Raw genomic sequence first — 17,006 nt, 5'->3', positions numbered from 1 at the left:
GGGAGTGCGCTGGTAATTAGATAGAGGATCGAGTATTGTTGTGGATACTTCAATGTATACTTGTCATCGCGTTCGCAGGCCTCGAAGTCTCCTTCTAAAATTTTACTTATACTATTTATTTCTATTTCGGAACAGTTGTACTTAGAATTTTCTAGTAAACTTAGTAAAGCTTATGACTTGTACTACCTTTTTTTGATGTTATGTATCTACCTTGGATTGTTGGCTTTATATAGAAATTTTTGTTTCATGCTTAATAGTTAATTGGTTAAAATTGTTATTAATTCAGCAAGTGTTAGGCTTACCTAGTCTTAGAGACTAAGTGTCATCACTACTCCTCAAGAGGGATTTCAGGTCGTGACAAGTTGGTATTACAGCCCTACGTTCATAGGTGCTACGAGTCATAAGAAAGTTTAGTAGAGTCTTGCGCATCGGTACGGAGATATCTGTGATTATCTTCCAGAGGCTACAAAACTATTAGGAAAACATCACTTCATTCATTCCTATCGTGCGAGTTTATTGATTTCGGTGTTTGAGCCTTTGCCATTCCATTCTCTCGCAGATGGTGAGAACATGAGCTGTAGTTATTGATGATGCTGCCCCCAGAGCGGTGTTGCTAGTGGCCGGGGCAGAGGCAGAAGCAGAGGTAGAGGCCGAGGAGGAGCACGTGCTACAGCTAGAGAACCTACCAGAGCAACATCTAAGGAGCCGCCAGTAGCTCCGATCGGGATACAGGCACCGGAGGCGCCTATTGATACCCTGGGACTTCAGGAGACTTTAGCATAGTTCCTGAGCATGTTTGGTACATTGGCTCAGGCGGAATTGATTCTCGTTGCACCAGTTACTTCACATAATAGGTGGGGAGCTTAGACGCCGGTGCCCGTACTCCATAGCAGCAGGTCTATATTGGTCAGGTTTCGAGTTTCATGCCGACACAACATGTTATTGTGGTTCAGCCTGAGGTCAGGCCAGGGGCATCTAAGGAGGAACAGCTGAGACTTGAGAGGTTTAAGAAGTATTTTCCTTCTACGTATAGTGGCTTAGCTACCTAGGATGCGCAGGGTTTTCTATATTGGAGACGAGCGGATTTGCATTTACTACGTTTTAGTTGTCTGGAGCAGCATATCAGTGGTGGCAGGTTTATGAGGAGGGTAGGCTAGTGGATGTAGCGCCACTCACTTGGACTCAATTTTCATAGATATTTTTGAGGGAGTTTATTCCCAGGCCCTCAGGGATGCGTGGTGCACAGAGTTTGGGCAGATTTGCTAGTACATTATGATAGTATCAGAGTATGCCATCAGATTCAGTGAGTTGTCCCTCACGCACCTAATTTGGTTTCTATAGTTAGAGAGCGAGTCCACAGGTTCATTGAGGGGCTCAGTTATAGTGTCCGATTCAGCATGGCTCGGGAGTTGGAGATGGATGTTCTGTATCAGCAGGTGGTAGAGATCGATCGCCGGTTAGAAGGCAGGGTACGTCAAGGTAAAGGGAGGCAGGGTATATCAAGGTAAAGGTTTTGTGGGTCAACTAGTTTAGTTTGCACTTCAGGCTTCACGCGATGTTTCAGATATCCATGGGTCCTAGAGTACCCATACCGGAGAGATTTCATAGCCACGTCAACGAAGAGGTTGCTTTGAGTGTGGAGATACCTGCCACATAGTGAGAGATTGTCTAGAATCTGGACAGATGTGTCCCAGCAGGCTATTCAGGCTTTGAGTTCCGCTCCAGCTGTTGCTATACTTGCACCGCCAGCTAGGGGTGGAGGTGAGGCGGGTGGAGGTCGCCCTATAGAGGGAGGCCGTGCCCATTGTTTTGCTCTTCCTGGTTGGGCAAAAGCTTATACGCCAGATGATATCATTATAGGTATGACTTCGATTATGGAGACGCATTTATGTTATTTTAATCCGGTCCCACTGATTGGTAAGATTCATCCTACCTTGCCTCAAGTATGGTTATGTTTTCTTATTCTCGTATTATGTTCATGTGTTCATGCCAGTTGGGGAATTCTATTGTGATAGCCCATGTCTATCGTTCTGGTTTGGTTTCTATTATAGGTCATGAGACTTGGGTGGGCTTTCTATTAGCTAAATACGGTAGGATTTGATGTGATCTTTGGATGGTTTGGCCCGACTTGTGGTTGGGTGCTCTATAGGTATGGGAAGTTATTACGTGTTGTGGTTTTGGTTCAACGAGATTGAGTTAGTATATATATACACACACACACTCTCTCTGCTCTCTTGCTTGAAAGAAGACAAACCTAAACTAAATATGAAGTCCCGATAAGGGAAAATGTTGTAACTTATGAGACTAGGCCAATGAACATAAATTCAGGAATATGAACTTCTCTTTATGTCTCGTTATCAAACACATGTAGTTACTGAATCATGCCAAAATGAAGGAAAGGTTTAGCCCTAACATACCTTAACTCCATTGAGTCCTTAATACCGTCCAAGCAATTCTACAAATAACGCAACCCAATCTACTACAACATAAGGAGATTAAAAATCAGTGCTGAGTAAGGCTAAGTTCGCAACATAAACTAGTAGCTCGTTTACGTAAATTTGGACAGCATCTCCCCTGTAACTAGGCCCTCCTCCAATACCATATACCAACAAAATTAAGAACACAACAATAACAACATGCATGCATCATTTTCCAACCTTATCTCCATCACAATATACCACAAAATAGCCCATACACCCTAATCACTTCATACATAAAATGACAACCAAAGTAGTGTCAAACAACCTAAAATTTGTAACGACGAACGAGCAGCCCACCATTCCGTCAATATGTGGTGTTTCTCCACTCCTTTTCTCCTCCAAAACTAAATAAAACATCAGCATAAGAGGCCAACACGAGTGGACTACAAAACAATCCACTAAAAGTTAAATAAATCGAACTCACAGCTTCCGACCACCGTCCCGTAAGTTCTAACTATTAGTAAACGAATTTATCAAGCTTTCTTAACATTTAAAAGCTTAAATAAATAAAGTAGGCATTTTTCTAACTATGAAGTACCTTCCAAAACTCAAACTACAAAGAAAAAGAGAGGCGATATAGCACTACTTACGTTGTAGGGATAATTCTAATGTTATCGCTTCTTGATTTCGTACCCGGGATGTTAATCTTCTTTGTAACCCTTGTAGAAAGCTTAAGGGTAAGTTTATGGGGGTTCTATGGTCGTTTTCTATGAAAAATGAAGATAGAGACGATTTAAAACCTATACATATCAACTTTTGAAAAGTCAAAGAGGTGCTAGCTTGGCACCCTAGCATTGGCCCTTCTTCCGACACTTATATCATTTTATCCGAATGTTGTATGAAGGAATGGTTAAGAGCGTTAGAAACTACATTCCAAGACCTTCAATTAGGTTTATAATATGTCCCAAAAGTACCTCATATAACATATGAAATGTTTTGCTCAAAAAGCTTTAGTGACACACCTACTTGTCACATATGCAGTCCGTGCAGTCTCGCAAAACTGTAAATATCTCTCTACTCTAATGTCGTATCGATGAATAGTCTAATGCATTAGAAAATAGACTCATATATAGTCAATTTGATATGTGGATCATCCCGTAATTCGAAGTATATTGGTAGAAAAGCTCAGCTACATTTGACCTAATGTTTAGCATATTTATGAATGTAACTTGTGATGACCTTTGCAAACTTTTGTTCCCCAACTCGCTTGACTTCAAAACATAACACATGACTATTATATGAATAAATTAACTCAAATAATAACGTCATTATAATGTTAATCACAGTAGTCTCACCCCAAAAGTACATGTTATAATATTCCCAACTGGTCGACTTTTGATGAGACTTATTTTCTTCAATTCGTTTAGCTTCTAAGCCTTCCAACCCTCTTGGTGCTTGTTATTCATGATCATAAATATTTGTAACCTCCATGGTAACATGATTAACTTACTTTATGTACTTTCAAAGATGATCTCATTTCTGAGCTTACATCAGTTGACTTACAACGTACTCTCACGTACGAAAATATGGGGTGTAACATCATTCCCCCTTTAAAACATTCGTCCTTGAATGTTGGCTGATGCACTTATCAGTCTCATAACCCATAGCTATTACGAATATTTTAATATTGTTTTTTCCATCTAGGCAACTGTTTTGTGAATAAATCTGAAGGCCAAGACATTCCTTCCTTTAGGCCTCTTTCTCATCCCATGACCTTCTGTCATGCAGCCCGTACGACTTTGTCCTTGTATGTGAACCTATGTGACTCTTATGTCCTTTCTTCTCCAACTTTTAGCCAATCTCTATGACTCACCTTGGGAACATACACAGAACTATGACAAGTTGTTCGTCCCGGTATATATAGGTGTACTGAAGTTCTTCGCTCGAGACTTTGTCGAACTTATGACTGTTGCTATATCTTTTTTCGTAGTCTTCTATATCTATCCTTATGGCTTTACTACATCTAGGTAGGTTATACTATATCATAACACTTACTTTAGTTTATTATTACTGAGATTTACTACCCAACTCTAGGTTACTCTATCGCTAGTTATCCTATATGTATAAATCTAAGTCCTTTAGTTCTTCCTCATTACTATTCATCTTAAGAATGACGACCTAATCTCATCTCATACTTTGGAACTTTTATCCGCCTATTGTTTATTCACCTTAATGTTTATCTATAATCTACCACTGATAACTTGAAACCTCTTACGTAATACATTATCGTTAGGGCATACGTCTCATCGGGGAACATCTGAAGTTATTTGCCTGATCCACCTAGGGACAACACTAATCTTCAATAACCATATTTCATAGCATCCCAACGTGATTCATCTTATGGGGTTATTCTAATCCCATGCAATTCATGAAATGACTTCTCTTTGAATCATTACTCAATCGAAGGCCTAAATGTCAGCCTCTTAACATTTATCATAATTACACCCTTATTGTCCTACCAGGGCAGCATTTCATCTCTTCTAAATTCTCATAGTCTTAAACTCCCCTGAGTTCATTCAGGCTCTACAGAGCTTTCTATAACTTACGAAAACCATTAACTCTATTATTTTGATGGGCTTAATCCCGAGGCCTTACCTATTCTCGTCACCTTCTCAATCACCTCTTCTTATCCTTACTCCTTTCCACCTAAAACCTTGTTTCTCTACCATACTTTAGCTTGCGACCTACACATATCTATTTATATTACTCACAACCTTCCTTTAACTTTCTAGAACCATACATTTCCTTATACTATTCTGGAACCTCAAGCAAAACATCACGCCATCTCTAGCTCTTCTGTACTCTTTTAACTAGACCTCTCGGACCTGGAAACCATAGGCTAGAAGATATTCCTCTGAAGACACAACTATCATTTGTGGATACTGAATCAAAGCGCTTCTAGCCCTTTGTCTGAAGTCTGGAGTATTCACAACTTTCTGCACTTGAGTATATCGTACCTTCTTCACCTTTACCTTACTTACCTTTAAATCTAGCATCATATTTTTTGTATCTTTCATAACTACCCTTCCATATAGGTGGAATCCACATCTACAACTTGAAGCTCTACTATAATACTTGCACCTCTGGTGCATACACAATCCAGTGGGAGCTTCATACTGACTTCTTATGAGGCTGGTAATCTTCTAATTGGCTTTATCGTAGAGCCGTTATAGAATATGGTTGTTGTACTATCTCTCTTGTACCTCTGATATTAAGAGTGATTCTACAATGATCTCAATCACGATTTTTATAATTATCTAGGTAATAATCAGATTCCTGATTTACTTAGCTGATGTAACTCTTTAGATTCCTCTTCTCTCTCAACCTTTAAGTAGATTAAAGCTATCTTCTGATCTGCGACTCGGGGTATTAGTTATTACTTTTACCTTTGGTGGACGCTATGCAACATCCATAATATAATCTTCTAAGAATTCAAGCTTTTCTTTGTGAAGTAGACTCAATTCTTTCTTTTAACTTATACCAGAGTCTCCTATAGCTGTAGAAATGTCAACATATATGTTGCATGGATAATACTCCAAAATCTTAAGTGCGTTCATAATGTAACTAACTCTGGGTCATTGATCGAATAATTCCTTTTGTGCTTTCTCATCTTTCTTTAGAAGTAAGCAATTACTTTTCCTGGTCGTTCTGCCACTTGTTGCATGAGTACTTGGCTTATCTTAGCGCCCACACCTATTGGAATTTCGTGCAACTCATATGATCTCGAATATTACTTTGGATTTTACTTCCCTTTCCTTAATCACGATAGGTGCCACTTTTTTATGGAGTGCATACAATATTATATTGAGACTGTTGTTACAAGATCATTTATTCATTAGGTCACTATGCTTATGTTGAAGCCTTCTTCCGTATTTTCTCAGCTAGTCTTTTGTTGTAGTACTTAGGGAAGACTCTCTGACTCTTTAAAGCTGCGAGTTTATTACATCATATACCCGATGTAGTTTTTGATGTTCTAACTCACCTATAAATATCCTTAGTTACATACCTTCGTGCCCTTGTTCTCATAGGGTTACTTCTGAATTCAAGTTTCGATTGTCTCCCTAGTGGCACTCTCTTTTATTTCTGTAATACTCATAGGGTACCTTTAACTATCCCAACTCATATCTGAATATTTCTCAAGGATTACGATGTCGTATCTGCGAGACTGAATTTCCTATGCTAGGTTTCAATACATTTATCTTGCATGATCTACTGATTTATCTGAGACCTCGTGTTTATCCATACCTAGGCTCTTCCTGAATCAACCACTAACTACTCGTTGGTCCATTCTCACATTTATATCATGTGTACTCTCTCTTAAATTATGTCCTTTATTTTAACTTACCACTCGCACTTATTTATCAATAACATCTGGTGTAGGAACCCTTACTGCCTCTTCCAGGTATCGTGCTTGCATAATGTTATGGAGTCGTAGTATATCTGTAGGATCTGAATAAATGCAATATCATTCCTTTTGCCATTTTACCGCATTCTTCCTTTACTATTCCATAGTTACCTTAACCACTTAACTTCGACTTAATACCATATCATGCCATCTTCCCCCCTTCAGGGGAGTATTAGTATTTAATGCTATGAAGATTTACTTATAAATATTTTACCTCTTCATCTTCAACATCTTTTCACGTCTTCACTGACTCTTGCTTGCCTTGCGGTAGCCCTTCTGTGCCCCATATTACAGAATTTCTTATGCACGAGGGTGACACCTAGTGTAACTGGCACATTTAGTCCCTTAAGCTTAACTTTGCTCACAGTGCTTGCTTTAGGGAAACGTCTTCTTGAATGACCTTTAAAGGTTTTTTTTCTTTTGTCCATTATATTATTGTTAGAACATAGTCACTGAAATTCCCACAATGTCGACTATTATCACATCATTCAGTCCCTAATTTTATCTTGTTTACTAGCCCATAGTAATCTTTTATTACTCCGGGGGTCCAACTTAGCCTTATGGTAATCATGTTGGAGTCATCAACTCATTTCTCGAAATGAGGATATGACTTTATGGCTTATACACTTTTATTGTTTCAAGGCCTGTCACCTCTTGTCTTTTCCTTCACTTGACTATAGACTCTGTCATTTTGTCATATTTTGATTTACCATTATCACCCATTTATCATACCTTACTTATAATGCTTCCTTTACTCTCTTCTTATTCTCCAACTAATATTTCTGTCTATCACATTATCCTGAAAACTTCAACAAAACATTGTTTCACTATTAGCTCCCCTCGCTCAATACACCATTTTGGGTTACTCTAACCCCAACTGGATCCTGATATCCCATCCTTCTCTTAAACTATATATGTTAGCTTCCATAGGGAATAACTATGATGTGTGTGTCCAATTGTACATATCTCTATTACTGTGAAAAGTAACTCAAAATGCTTATATTTCTTTGCCTGAATTGTAAATACTGATAATCTTCACTAACTGGGTACCACGTACCCTTCTTCACCTTGCTTCTTTTACTTGTTAAAAGTTGTATCTACCTTCTGATTCTATTATTGCTTTTTTCACCATATATATGGATAAATATTCATGCCGTAGGGTTCCTTATCAAGAATCTTACACGTTTTATTATACACATGATCTGCTGAAGACCTCACATTTACTCCTCGTAAGCACGATGCAAAACCGAGTTCTTTTGACTCAACTCTTCCACAACCATATTCAATCTCTTACCAACTGTCTTTCTGGATGTAGGTATTGTTGTATTACGAATAAAATAAAACTTAGGAGTTTGATTTCATACGACTAAGCTCTACCACACGATCTAGAGTAAGAAGAAAGAGTGATAGTCCTAAATTCTCTGTAGCCTCCTGCTTATAAATGTGATGCACAACACACCTATAAACAAGACTCTACTAGACATGACTTGTAGACTCCCTAGGATAGAACTGCTCTGATATCAAGTTTGTCAGGCCCCACACCTGAAGAGGCGTGCTGGCACCTGGTGCCATACTCGGTCCGAGTGTACCACTCTGTAACTGTAAACTCTAGAAGGGTAACCCTTACCTTAGGCTGGTGAGGACATGTTCTGAATCATCTAAAAATAACGTCTACAACCAGCAATACCAAACTAAACATCTACATAGGGCTGGTAAAGACACAATACTGATGTATAAAATGTACATGACTCGTCTACAAGCCTCTAGGGATAACTGAATTGTATCTTGGTCGGGACAGAGCCACGACCTACCCATCAAACATGTATATATAAAATGGACTACAAGGTATAGACCTGGTAACTCCGAGGAGTCAAAGATAATCTGAAGATATGCTTACCTGCTGATACTGACTCATCTCTCTCAATATAGTAGGTAAAATATATGTCCGGCCCTATAAGGCTCAGTATGTGTAACTGCTCTGCCATAGTAGGCTCTCTTATAGGCACTCGGCCATACTAGGCTTTGTATCTTGGCCATTCTGGGCTCGCTCATAGGCGCTCGGTCACAGTAGGCTTGGTATATAACTTACCATCTGATCAGAGGCTGCCCAATAGGAGCCTGCCCATCGATTATAGCTCGATAGTGGTAAAAATACTCTATAATATATATATATATATATATATATATATATATATACATACACACACACTCTCTCTCTTCTCTCTTGGCTGAAAGAAGACAAAACTAAACTTAATATGAAGTCCCGATAAGGGAGAATGCTGTAACTTATGAGACTAGGCCAATGAACATAAATTCAGGAATATGAACTTCTCTTTATGTCTCGTTATCAAACACATGTAGTTACTGGGTCATGCCAAAATGAAGGAAAGGTTTGACATTAACAAACCTTAACTCCATTGAGTCCTTAATACCTTCAAAGCAATTCTTCAAACAACTCAACTCAATCTACCACAACATAAGGAGATTCAAAATTAGTGCTGAGTAAGGCTAAGTTCGTAACTTAAACTAGTAGCTCGTTTACGTAAATTTGGGCAGTATCTCCCATATAACTAGGCCCTACTCCAATACCATATACCAACAACAACAAGAACACAACAATTACAACATGCGTGTATCATTTTCCAACCTTATCACCATCACAATATACCACAAAATAGCCCACACACCCTAATCACTTCATATATAAAACGACAACCAAAGTAGTGTCAAACAACCTAAAAAATATAACGACAAACGACCAGCCCACCGTTCCGTAATTATGTGGTGTTTCTACACACCTTTTCTTCTAAAAAACTAAATAAAACATCAGCACAAGAGGCCATCATCAGTGGATTACAAAATAGTCCACTAAAAGTGAAATAAATTAGAACTCACGGCTTTCGATCACCGTCCCGTAAGTTCTAACTATTAGGAAACGTATTTATCAAGTTTACTTGACATTTAAAAGCTTATATACAGAAGGTAGGTGTTTTCTTAACTATGAAGTACCTTCCAAAACTCAAACTACAAAGAAAAAGAGATGCGATATAGCGATACTTACGTCGTAGGGATTGTTCCAATGTTATCGCTTCTTGATTTTGTACCCGGGATGTTAATATTCTTTGGAACCATTGTAGAGAGCTTAAGGGTACGTTTATTGGGGTTCTCAGGTCATGTTCTATGAAAAATGAATAGAGATACGATTTAAAACCTATATATATCAACTTTTGAAAAGTCAAAGAGGTGCTAGCTTGGCACCCTAGCATTGGCCTTTCTTCCGACGCTTATATCTTTTTATCCGGATGTCGTATGAGCGAACGGTTAAAATTGTTAGAAACTAAATTCTAAGACCCTCAATTAGGTATATAATATGTCCCAAAAGTACCTCATATAACATACGAAATATATTGCTCAAAAAGCTTTAGTGACACACCTACTTATCACCTATGTAGTCTGCGCAGCCTCGCCAAACTGCAAATATCTTTCTACTTCGATGTCGTATCGACAAACGGTTTAATGCATTAGAAACTAGACTCATAGATCATCAATTTTATATGTGGATATACCTGTAATTCCAAGTATATTGGTAGAAAATCTCAGCTATATTTGACCTAATTTTCAGCATATTTATGAATGTAACTTGTGATGACCTTTGCTAACCTTTGTTCCACAACTCGCTTGACTTCAAAACATAACACACGACTATGATATGACTAAAAAAACTCATAGAATAACCTCCTTATAATGTTAATCACCCTAGTCTCATCCCAAAAGTACATGTTATAATATTCCCAACTGGTCGACTTTTGACGAGACTCATTTTCTTCAATTTGTTTAGCTTCTAAGCCTTCCAACCCTCTTGGTGCTTATTATTCATGATCTTAAATATTTTTAACCTCTATGGTAACATGATTAACTTACTTTATGTACTTTAAAAGATGATCTCATTTCTGAGCTTACATCAGTTGACATACAATACTCTCACGTACGAAAACATGGGGTGTAACACCTGTGAGCGTAGTTGGTGCATGGATTTGACCCGCATCGATACATGGATATTGTATCGGGTTGTTGTGATATATGGATTTTGTAATGGGATATATGAATCTTGTATGGGGGTACATGGATCTTGCAATTTGATCATGCATTCATATTCTTGATTCATTTATAGGCATTCATTTAAATGCTAATTGTTGCATGCCATATATATATATATATATATATATATATATATATATATATATATATATATATATATATATATATATATGCTAGTTGGGAGCCTCGACTCCGTTGATTGAAGCATGCCAGCTTTACTAGCCACATTTGAGCAGCGTTACAATTATATGTTGAATTGGAAAAGCATGCTTTATGTCTCTCGACTACTTTATATCTTAATATATGTTGATCATGAGGATATTGATTGTTCCATATCCAATCTTGATATTATTTCTGTATTGTAAGTATTTGGATGTATCTAGCCTCGCCACTACTTCTTTAAGGTTAGACTTGATATTTACTGGGTACCGACTATGGTGTACTTAAACTATGCTTCTGCACATTTACTGTAGGTTCTGAGACTGGTATTGCAGTATCCTTGAGCTGACTTGGAGTTGGAAACTTCGTGGTTAGCTACCATACCGATTGGATCTGCTACACATGAAGTACTGGTCTTTATTTATCTCATGTTTATTTTCTTTCTCATAGACTTTTGTGATTATGTATTCAGATTTGTACTCCTTCAGTAATTGCTCGTATACTGGTGTCACCTAGTTCTGGGGTTGCACTGTTTTGGTCGTATTTGGACCTTGTTATACTTGCACCTGATGTTTTACTATTTTGAGATAAATCCTGCTTTTATTAAGATATAACTCTATTAATTACAGAAAATTGGACTAATGTCAACATAGTCTAAAACTCTAGTACAACTGCCTGAGAAAATAGAACAGTACTGAAATAAAATGAAAGGAAGGAGAGTCAAGGTCTGCGAGCGTCATAGCAACTACCTCGAAGTCTACGAGTAGGTACTAACACCGGATCTAGCAATCACCATGCCCAGACATACCTGGATCTGCACACGAAGTGTTGAGTGTAGTATGAGTACAATCGACCTAGTGTACTCAATAAGTAACAGGAATAACCTTAGGCTGAAAGCAGTGATGAGCTCAGAAAGATACAGTCCGAATCAAAATAATGACAACACATATATAACAAGATAATGACAGTAATAACTCAGAGAAACTTCCATATTCAGCTCGTACATAATACAGAAATTTAGGCATGCTTTCAAGTACAACAACTTAAGCTCAACACTGATAAAATATGCCAAATATAGCTAGCATGAGGAATATTACATCTCTATGCCTACATGTCAAACATGCATGTCAAATGTAATGCATCACAGTGATAATCTCAGGTACTCACTCTCAGATTACTCAATCTGTTTGTCTCAAAGTCCCACTCATCACACACAACCACTCGGCATTGTACAGTACCTGTGCTCACTGCTGGTATGTCAGTCTCCAGAGGGGAGAATCCTGCCCAAGCGCTAATATAAAGCCAATATGGCCTACTGCGGCGTGCAGCCCGATCCCATAAAAATAGATAAGACAATAAGGCCTGCTGCGGCGTGGAGCTCGATCCCATAAATAAGCCAATAAGGCATGCTGCAGCGTGCAGCCCGATCCTATAAATATCACTCACAATCCGACTCTCAGGCCCCAACTCAGTCATCAATCTCTCTAGTCTCATGGGCTCACAAATCTAATACCACTCAAGCAGAACAATGATAACATGATGTAATAGTAAATGATAACAGAGACTGAGATATGATATGGTAATGAATAAATATGATTGAGTACATAATTGCAACTTAAGCAAATAACTCAACAGTAGAAATGACCTTTGTGGGTCCCAACATAATAATCACATAGCCTAAAGATGATTCTAAAATGGATCACAACTCAATTACTCTAACACGTAGGAATTACACGAATAGGAACAAGACTAGATAACTACACAGTACCACATAATCAACCGAGTCATAATTACCACGGTGCACGCTCACACGCCCGTCACCTAGCATTTGCATCACCCAACACCAACCATATAACATGTATTCCAAGGATTCATACCCTTAGTACCAAGTTTAGAAGTGTTACTTACCTCAAAGTGCGCAACTCAATCCTCCAACAAATCCTTGCCTCGCGAATCGGCCTCCGAACGATTCGAATCTAGTTACAAACAACTTAATATAATCCATACAAGCTATTGGAATCGATTTCATGCGATAAACCTAAGTTCTTTATCCAAATTCAAAAATTCAACCCCAGTCCACGCCTCAAAACTCGACAAAATTCACAAAATCTGAACACCCATTCAATAACGAGTCCAACCATACCAAAATTATCCTAATTCCGACCACAGATCGACCATCAAACCCCCAATTCTTACTCTCCTGTCCCTAGTCCAAAATCCCCCAAATTTTACCTTAAAAACACATAATCTAGGTGTACAAATCAATGGGTATTCAATATTATTAGACAAAAGTGATCAAAAATAGCTTACCTCTTGATTTGTATAGAAATCCCTCACAAGAATCGCCCTTATCCGAGCTCCCTAAATCAAAAAATGAAATAATACTCTAACCCTCAATTTTGAAATTTTAATAGTCTGCCCAGATGCCCTTTTTCGCGAACGTGGAAAATACCTCGCGTTCGCGAAGCACAAAAATCTCAGCTGCCAAATTCCTCTTACGCGAATGCGACACACTAGTCGTGAACGCGATGACTAAGAACACATATCTTCACGATCGCAGTCCTAGCCACGCGATCGCATTGAACAAATCACTTGCCGCCCTGGGCCTGACCTCCCTTTTTCGCTAACACGACCTTTTACACGCGTTCACGATGCACAACTCTCAGAACCTTCGCGAATGCATCCCACTTCTCGCGAACACATATAACAATTTTCACCAGTCACCCAAATGCTCTTCGTGATTGCGAGCCCTCCCTCACGAATGCGTATAAGGAAACCAGATTCAGCAGTTACAGCAGTCCAACAAGTCCAAAAATGAGCCGAACATGATCCTAATCACATTGGAGGCCCTTGGGGACCACATCCAAACATACCAACATATCCTAAAACATCATACGAACTTAGTCTAAGACTCAAATCACATCGAACAACAACGAAATCACGAATGACACCCCAGTTCAAGCCTAATGAACTATTGAACTTCTAACTTCTAAAACCAATGCCGAAACACACCAAACCAACTCCGATTGACCTCAAATTTTGCATACAAGTCATAAATGACACAATAAACCTATTCCAACTTTTGAAACCAAATGTTCGAGCCCGGTATCAACAAATTCAACTCTCGATCAAACTTCTTATCTTTCCAAGTCTTCAACTTTTCCAACTTTCGCCAACTCAAGCCAAAACGACCTACGGACCTCCAAATCAATATCCAGATATACTTCTAAGTCTAAAATAACCATACGAAGCTATCGAACCATCAAAACTCCATTTGAAGTCATTTACTCATAAGTCAACATCCGGTCAACTCTTTCAACTTAAGCTTCCAACCTTGGGACTAAGTGTCTCAATTCAATTTGAAACATCCCCGGAACCAAACCAACCACTTCAGAAAGTCACATAACTACAAATGAACATAGAATAAAAAACCGGCCAGGTCGTTACATCAACCCCCACACATATGCGCACCCATAGCACATAGCTATCATAAATAACTCAGGCAACTAGTGCCTCAACCAAGTCTAGATAGGATACTTACCTCAAGCAAACCAAATAAAAGACCGAGCAAGCCAAAGAATACTCTATAAGGACTATCCTGCATAAATCGACATACGAAAAGTTCAAAACTAGCAAAACGCAACTCAAAAACACCTAATAATGCCAAAGGAAACAAACCCAATTGACAAAGGTCGAATCTTTAATCAAAAACTCAAAGTCAACCAAAACGTCAAACCTGAGATCACACCTCGGAACCCAACAAAACTCTCAAATTCTGATAACCATTCAATTATGAGTCCAAGCATAATAATTTCACTCAAATCCGACTCCAAATCGATGTTCAAAACTCAAATATTCACTCTAAGAATATTTAGACAAAAAACCCCAAATTCTCTTTTCGAATCATCAAACAAATGCCAAAATCGAGAATGGAATCATGGAATATAATCAAAACCAAGTAGAAAATACATACCCAAATTCATGTGGTGAAAATCCTCTCCAAAATTGCCCAAACCCGAGCTCCAAATCTCTAAAATGTGAATGCAAAACTCAACCCTCGAGTATAGAACTGCCCAGGAATCTTCACATCTGCGATCGCCCAGCCACTTTTGCAACATCCTTCTATGACGAACATTCGCTTTTGTGGTAAATCATTGAAGCCTGACCTCTCACACCTGCGGAATATACTCCGCTTTTGTGACATCGCATGTGCAAGGAAATGCACCGCATTTGTGCCCATTTTGCTTCTGGGCCAAAGCTACCTCATCTGCGCCTTCGCAGATGCGCTGAAATCTATGCATTTACCGTCTTCTGCCCCTAGATCCAGATTCGCTTTTACGCTACCATTGCCGCATTTGGGGCTCTACACCTTTGCCCAAGGCTCCGCAGGTGCTGTCACACCATATCTCTACACAAACCAGCATCAGCCAACATGTTCCCTAATGATCTGAACCATGTCCGAAACTCATCCATGTCACGACCCAGAATTTCCACCTTGGGGCCGTGATGGCGCCTAAGATTTCATTTGCTAGGCAAGCCAACATTAGAGGATCTTCAAGCCAATTTTTAATCAATTCAAATAAGTAAAACCAATTAAGCCGAAATGAAACAAAAATGGAGTACAAAATGACATAAAACCAATAATATCTAAGTACAACCCGGATCTGGAGTCACAAGTTCAGGAGCTTCTAGAATCTCTAAAAAGTAGAGTTTGAAATAAATACAACTGTCTCGAATGAAAAGAACAGTAAATAGGAGAAATGGAATGGGACTTCAAGGACGCCAGCAGATCTACCTCGAGTCTCCAAATGCCAATCCGAGCTGGTACGCCTCACGGACAGCTGGGACCAGAGTGTAGTATGAGTACAACCGACCCAATGTACTCCCTAAGTGTCGAGCCTAACCTCGACGAGGTAGTGACGAGGTATGACAGGACACCCACATAAGATTCGGACCAAAATTCCTTTTCCAATTCACCCCCGAGTCCGATTATGTAGTTAGTTTCGGAATCCGACCTCAATTTGAGGTCTAAATTCCTAATTTACAAAAATCCTCAATTCTTCCTAAATTTCTAGTTTTCTACCATTGAAGAACAAAGATTAGGGCTAGAAATTAATGGGTGATGTTAGAAATGGATGAAAATGAGTTAAAGTGTACAAACCTATGAAGTGATGTTGAGTTTTCTCTTAAAAATCGCCTCTAGGCCGAGCTCTAATGGAGAGTTAATTAAAAAATGAAAGATTCTCGTTTTTGGTCTGTTTTAAGGTCTGGGCGTCATGCCTTGTTCGCGTCATCGAAGTGCAGCAGCCTAAACGCCCTTCGCATTCGCGAGTCCTCCCACGCATTCGCGAAGGCTGCTCCCCCCTAGACTTCGCATTTTCAAGCCAATGCTCGAGTTCGCATAGAAGAAACAATGATCCCCCTTCCCAGGTCACAAGCCTACGCGTTCACGGGAAGCTGATCTCGTTCGCGAAGGGCAAGGACTCCATTGCTCCGCGTTCGCGACCCAGCTATCGCATTCGCGATGAAGAAAATCCCACCCAGCCTAGTTCACTCTTTGCCTTCACGGGAGTGCCTTCGCGAACACGAAGAAGTGAACACCAGAACCAGTTGAAGATAAGAAAAAACCAGATTTTTCAAAGAACTAAGGTCTGTAGGCTATCCGAAACTCACCCGAGCCCTCGGGGCTGCAAACCAAATATGCACACAAGTCGAAAAACCTCATACGAACTTGCTCGCGCGATCAAAACACCAATTTAACGCCTAAAACTACGAATCGGACAACAAATCAAATAAAATTTTCAATAAAACTTTAGAGCTTCTATTTTAACAATCGGACGTCTGAATCACGTCAAACCAATTCT

The sequence above is a fragment of the Nicotiana tomentosiformis genome, chromosome 7 (genome assembly GCF_000390325.3).
Source record: "Nicotiana tomentosiformis chromosome 7, ASM39032v3, whole genome shotgun sequence".
Taxonomy (NCBI): domain Eukaryota; kingdom Viridiplantae; phylum Streptophyta; class Magnoliopsida; order Solanales; family Solanaceae; genus Nicotiana; species Nicotiana tomentosiformis.
The sequence above is the reverse complement of the archived record's forward strand: the minus strand, read 5'-3'. Positions refer to the sequence as shown.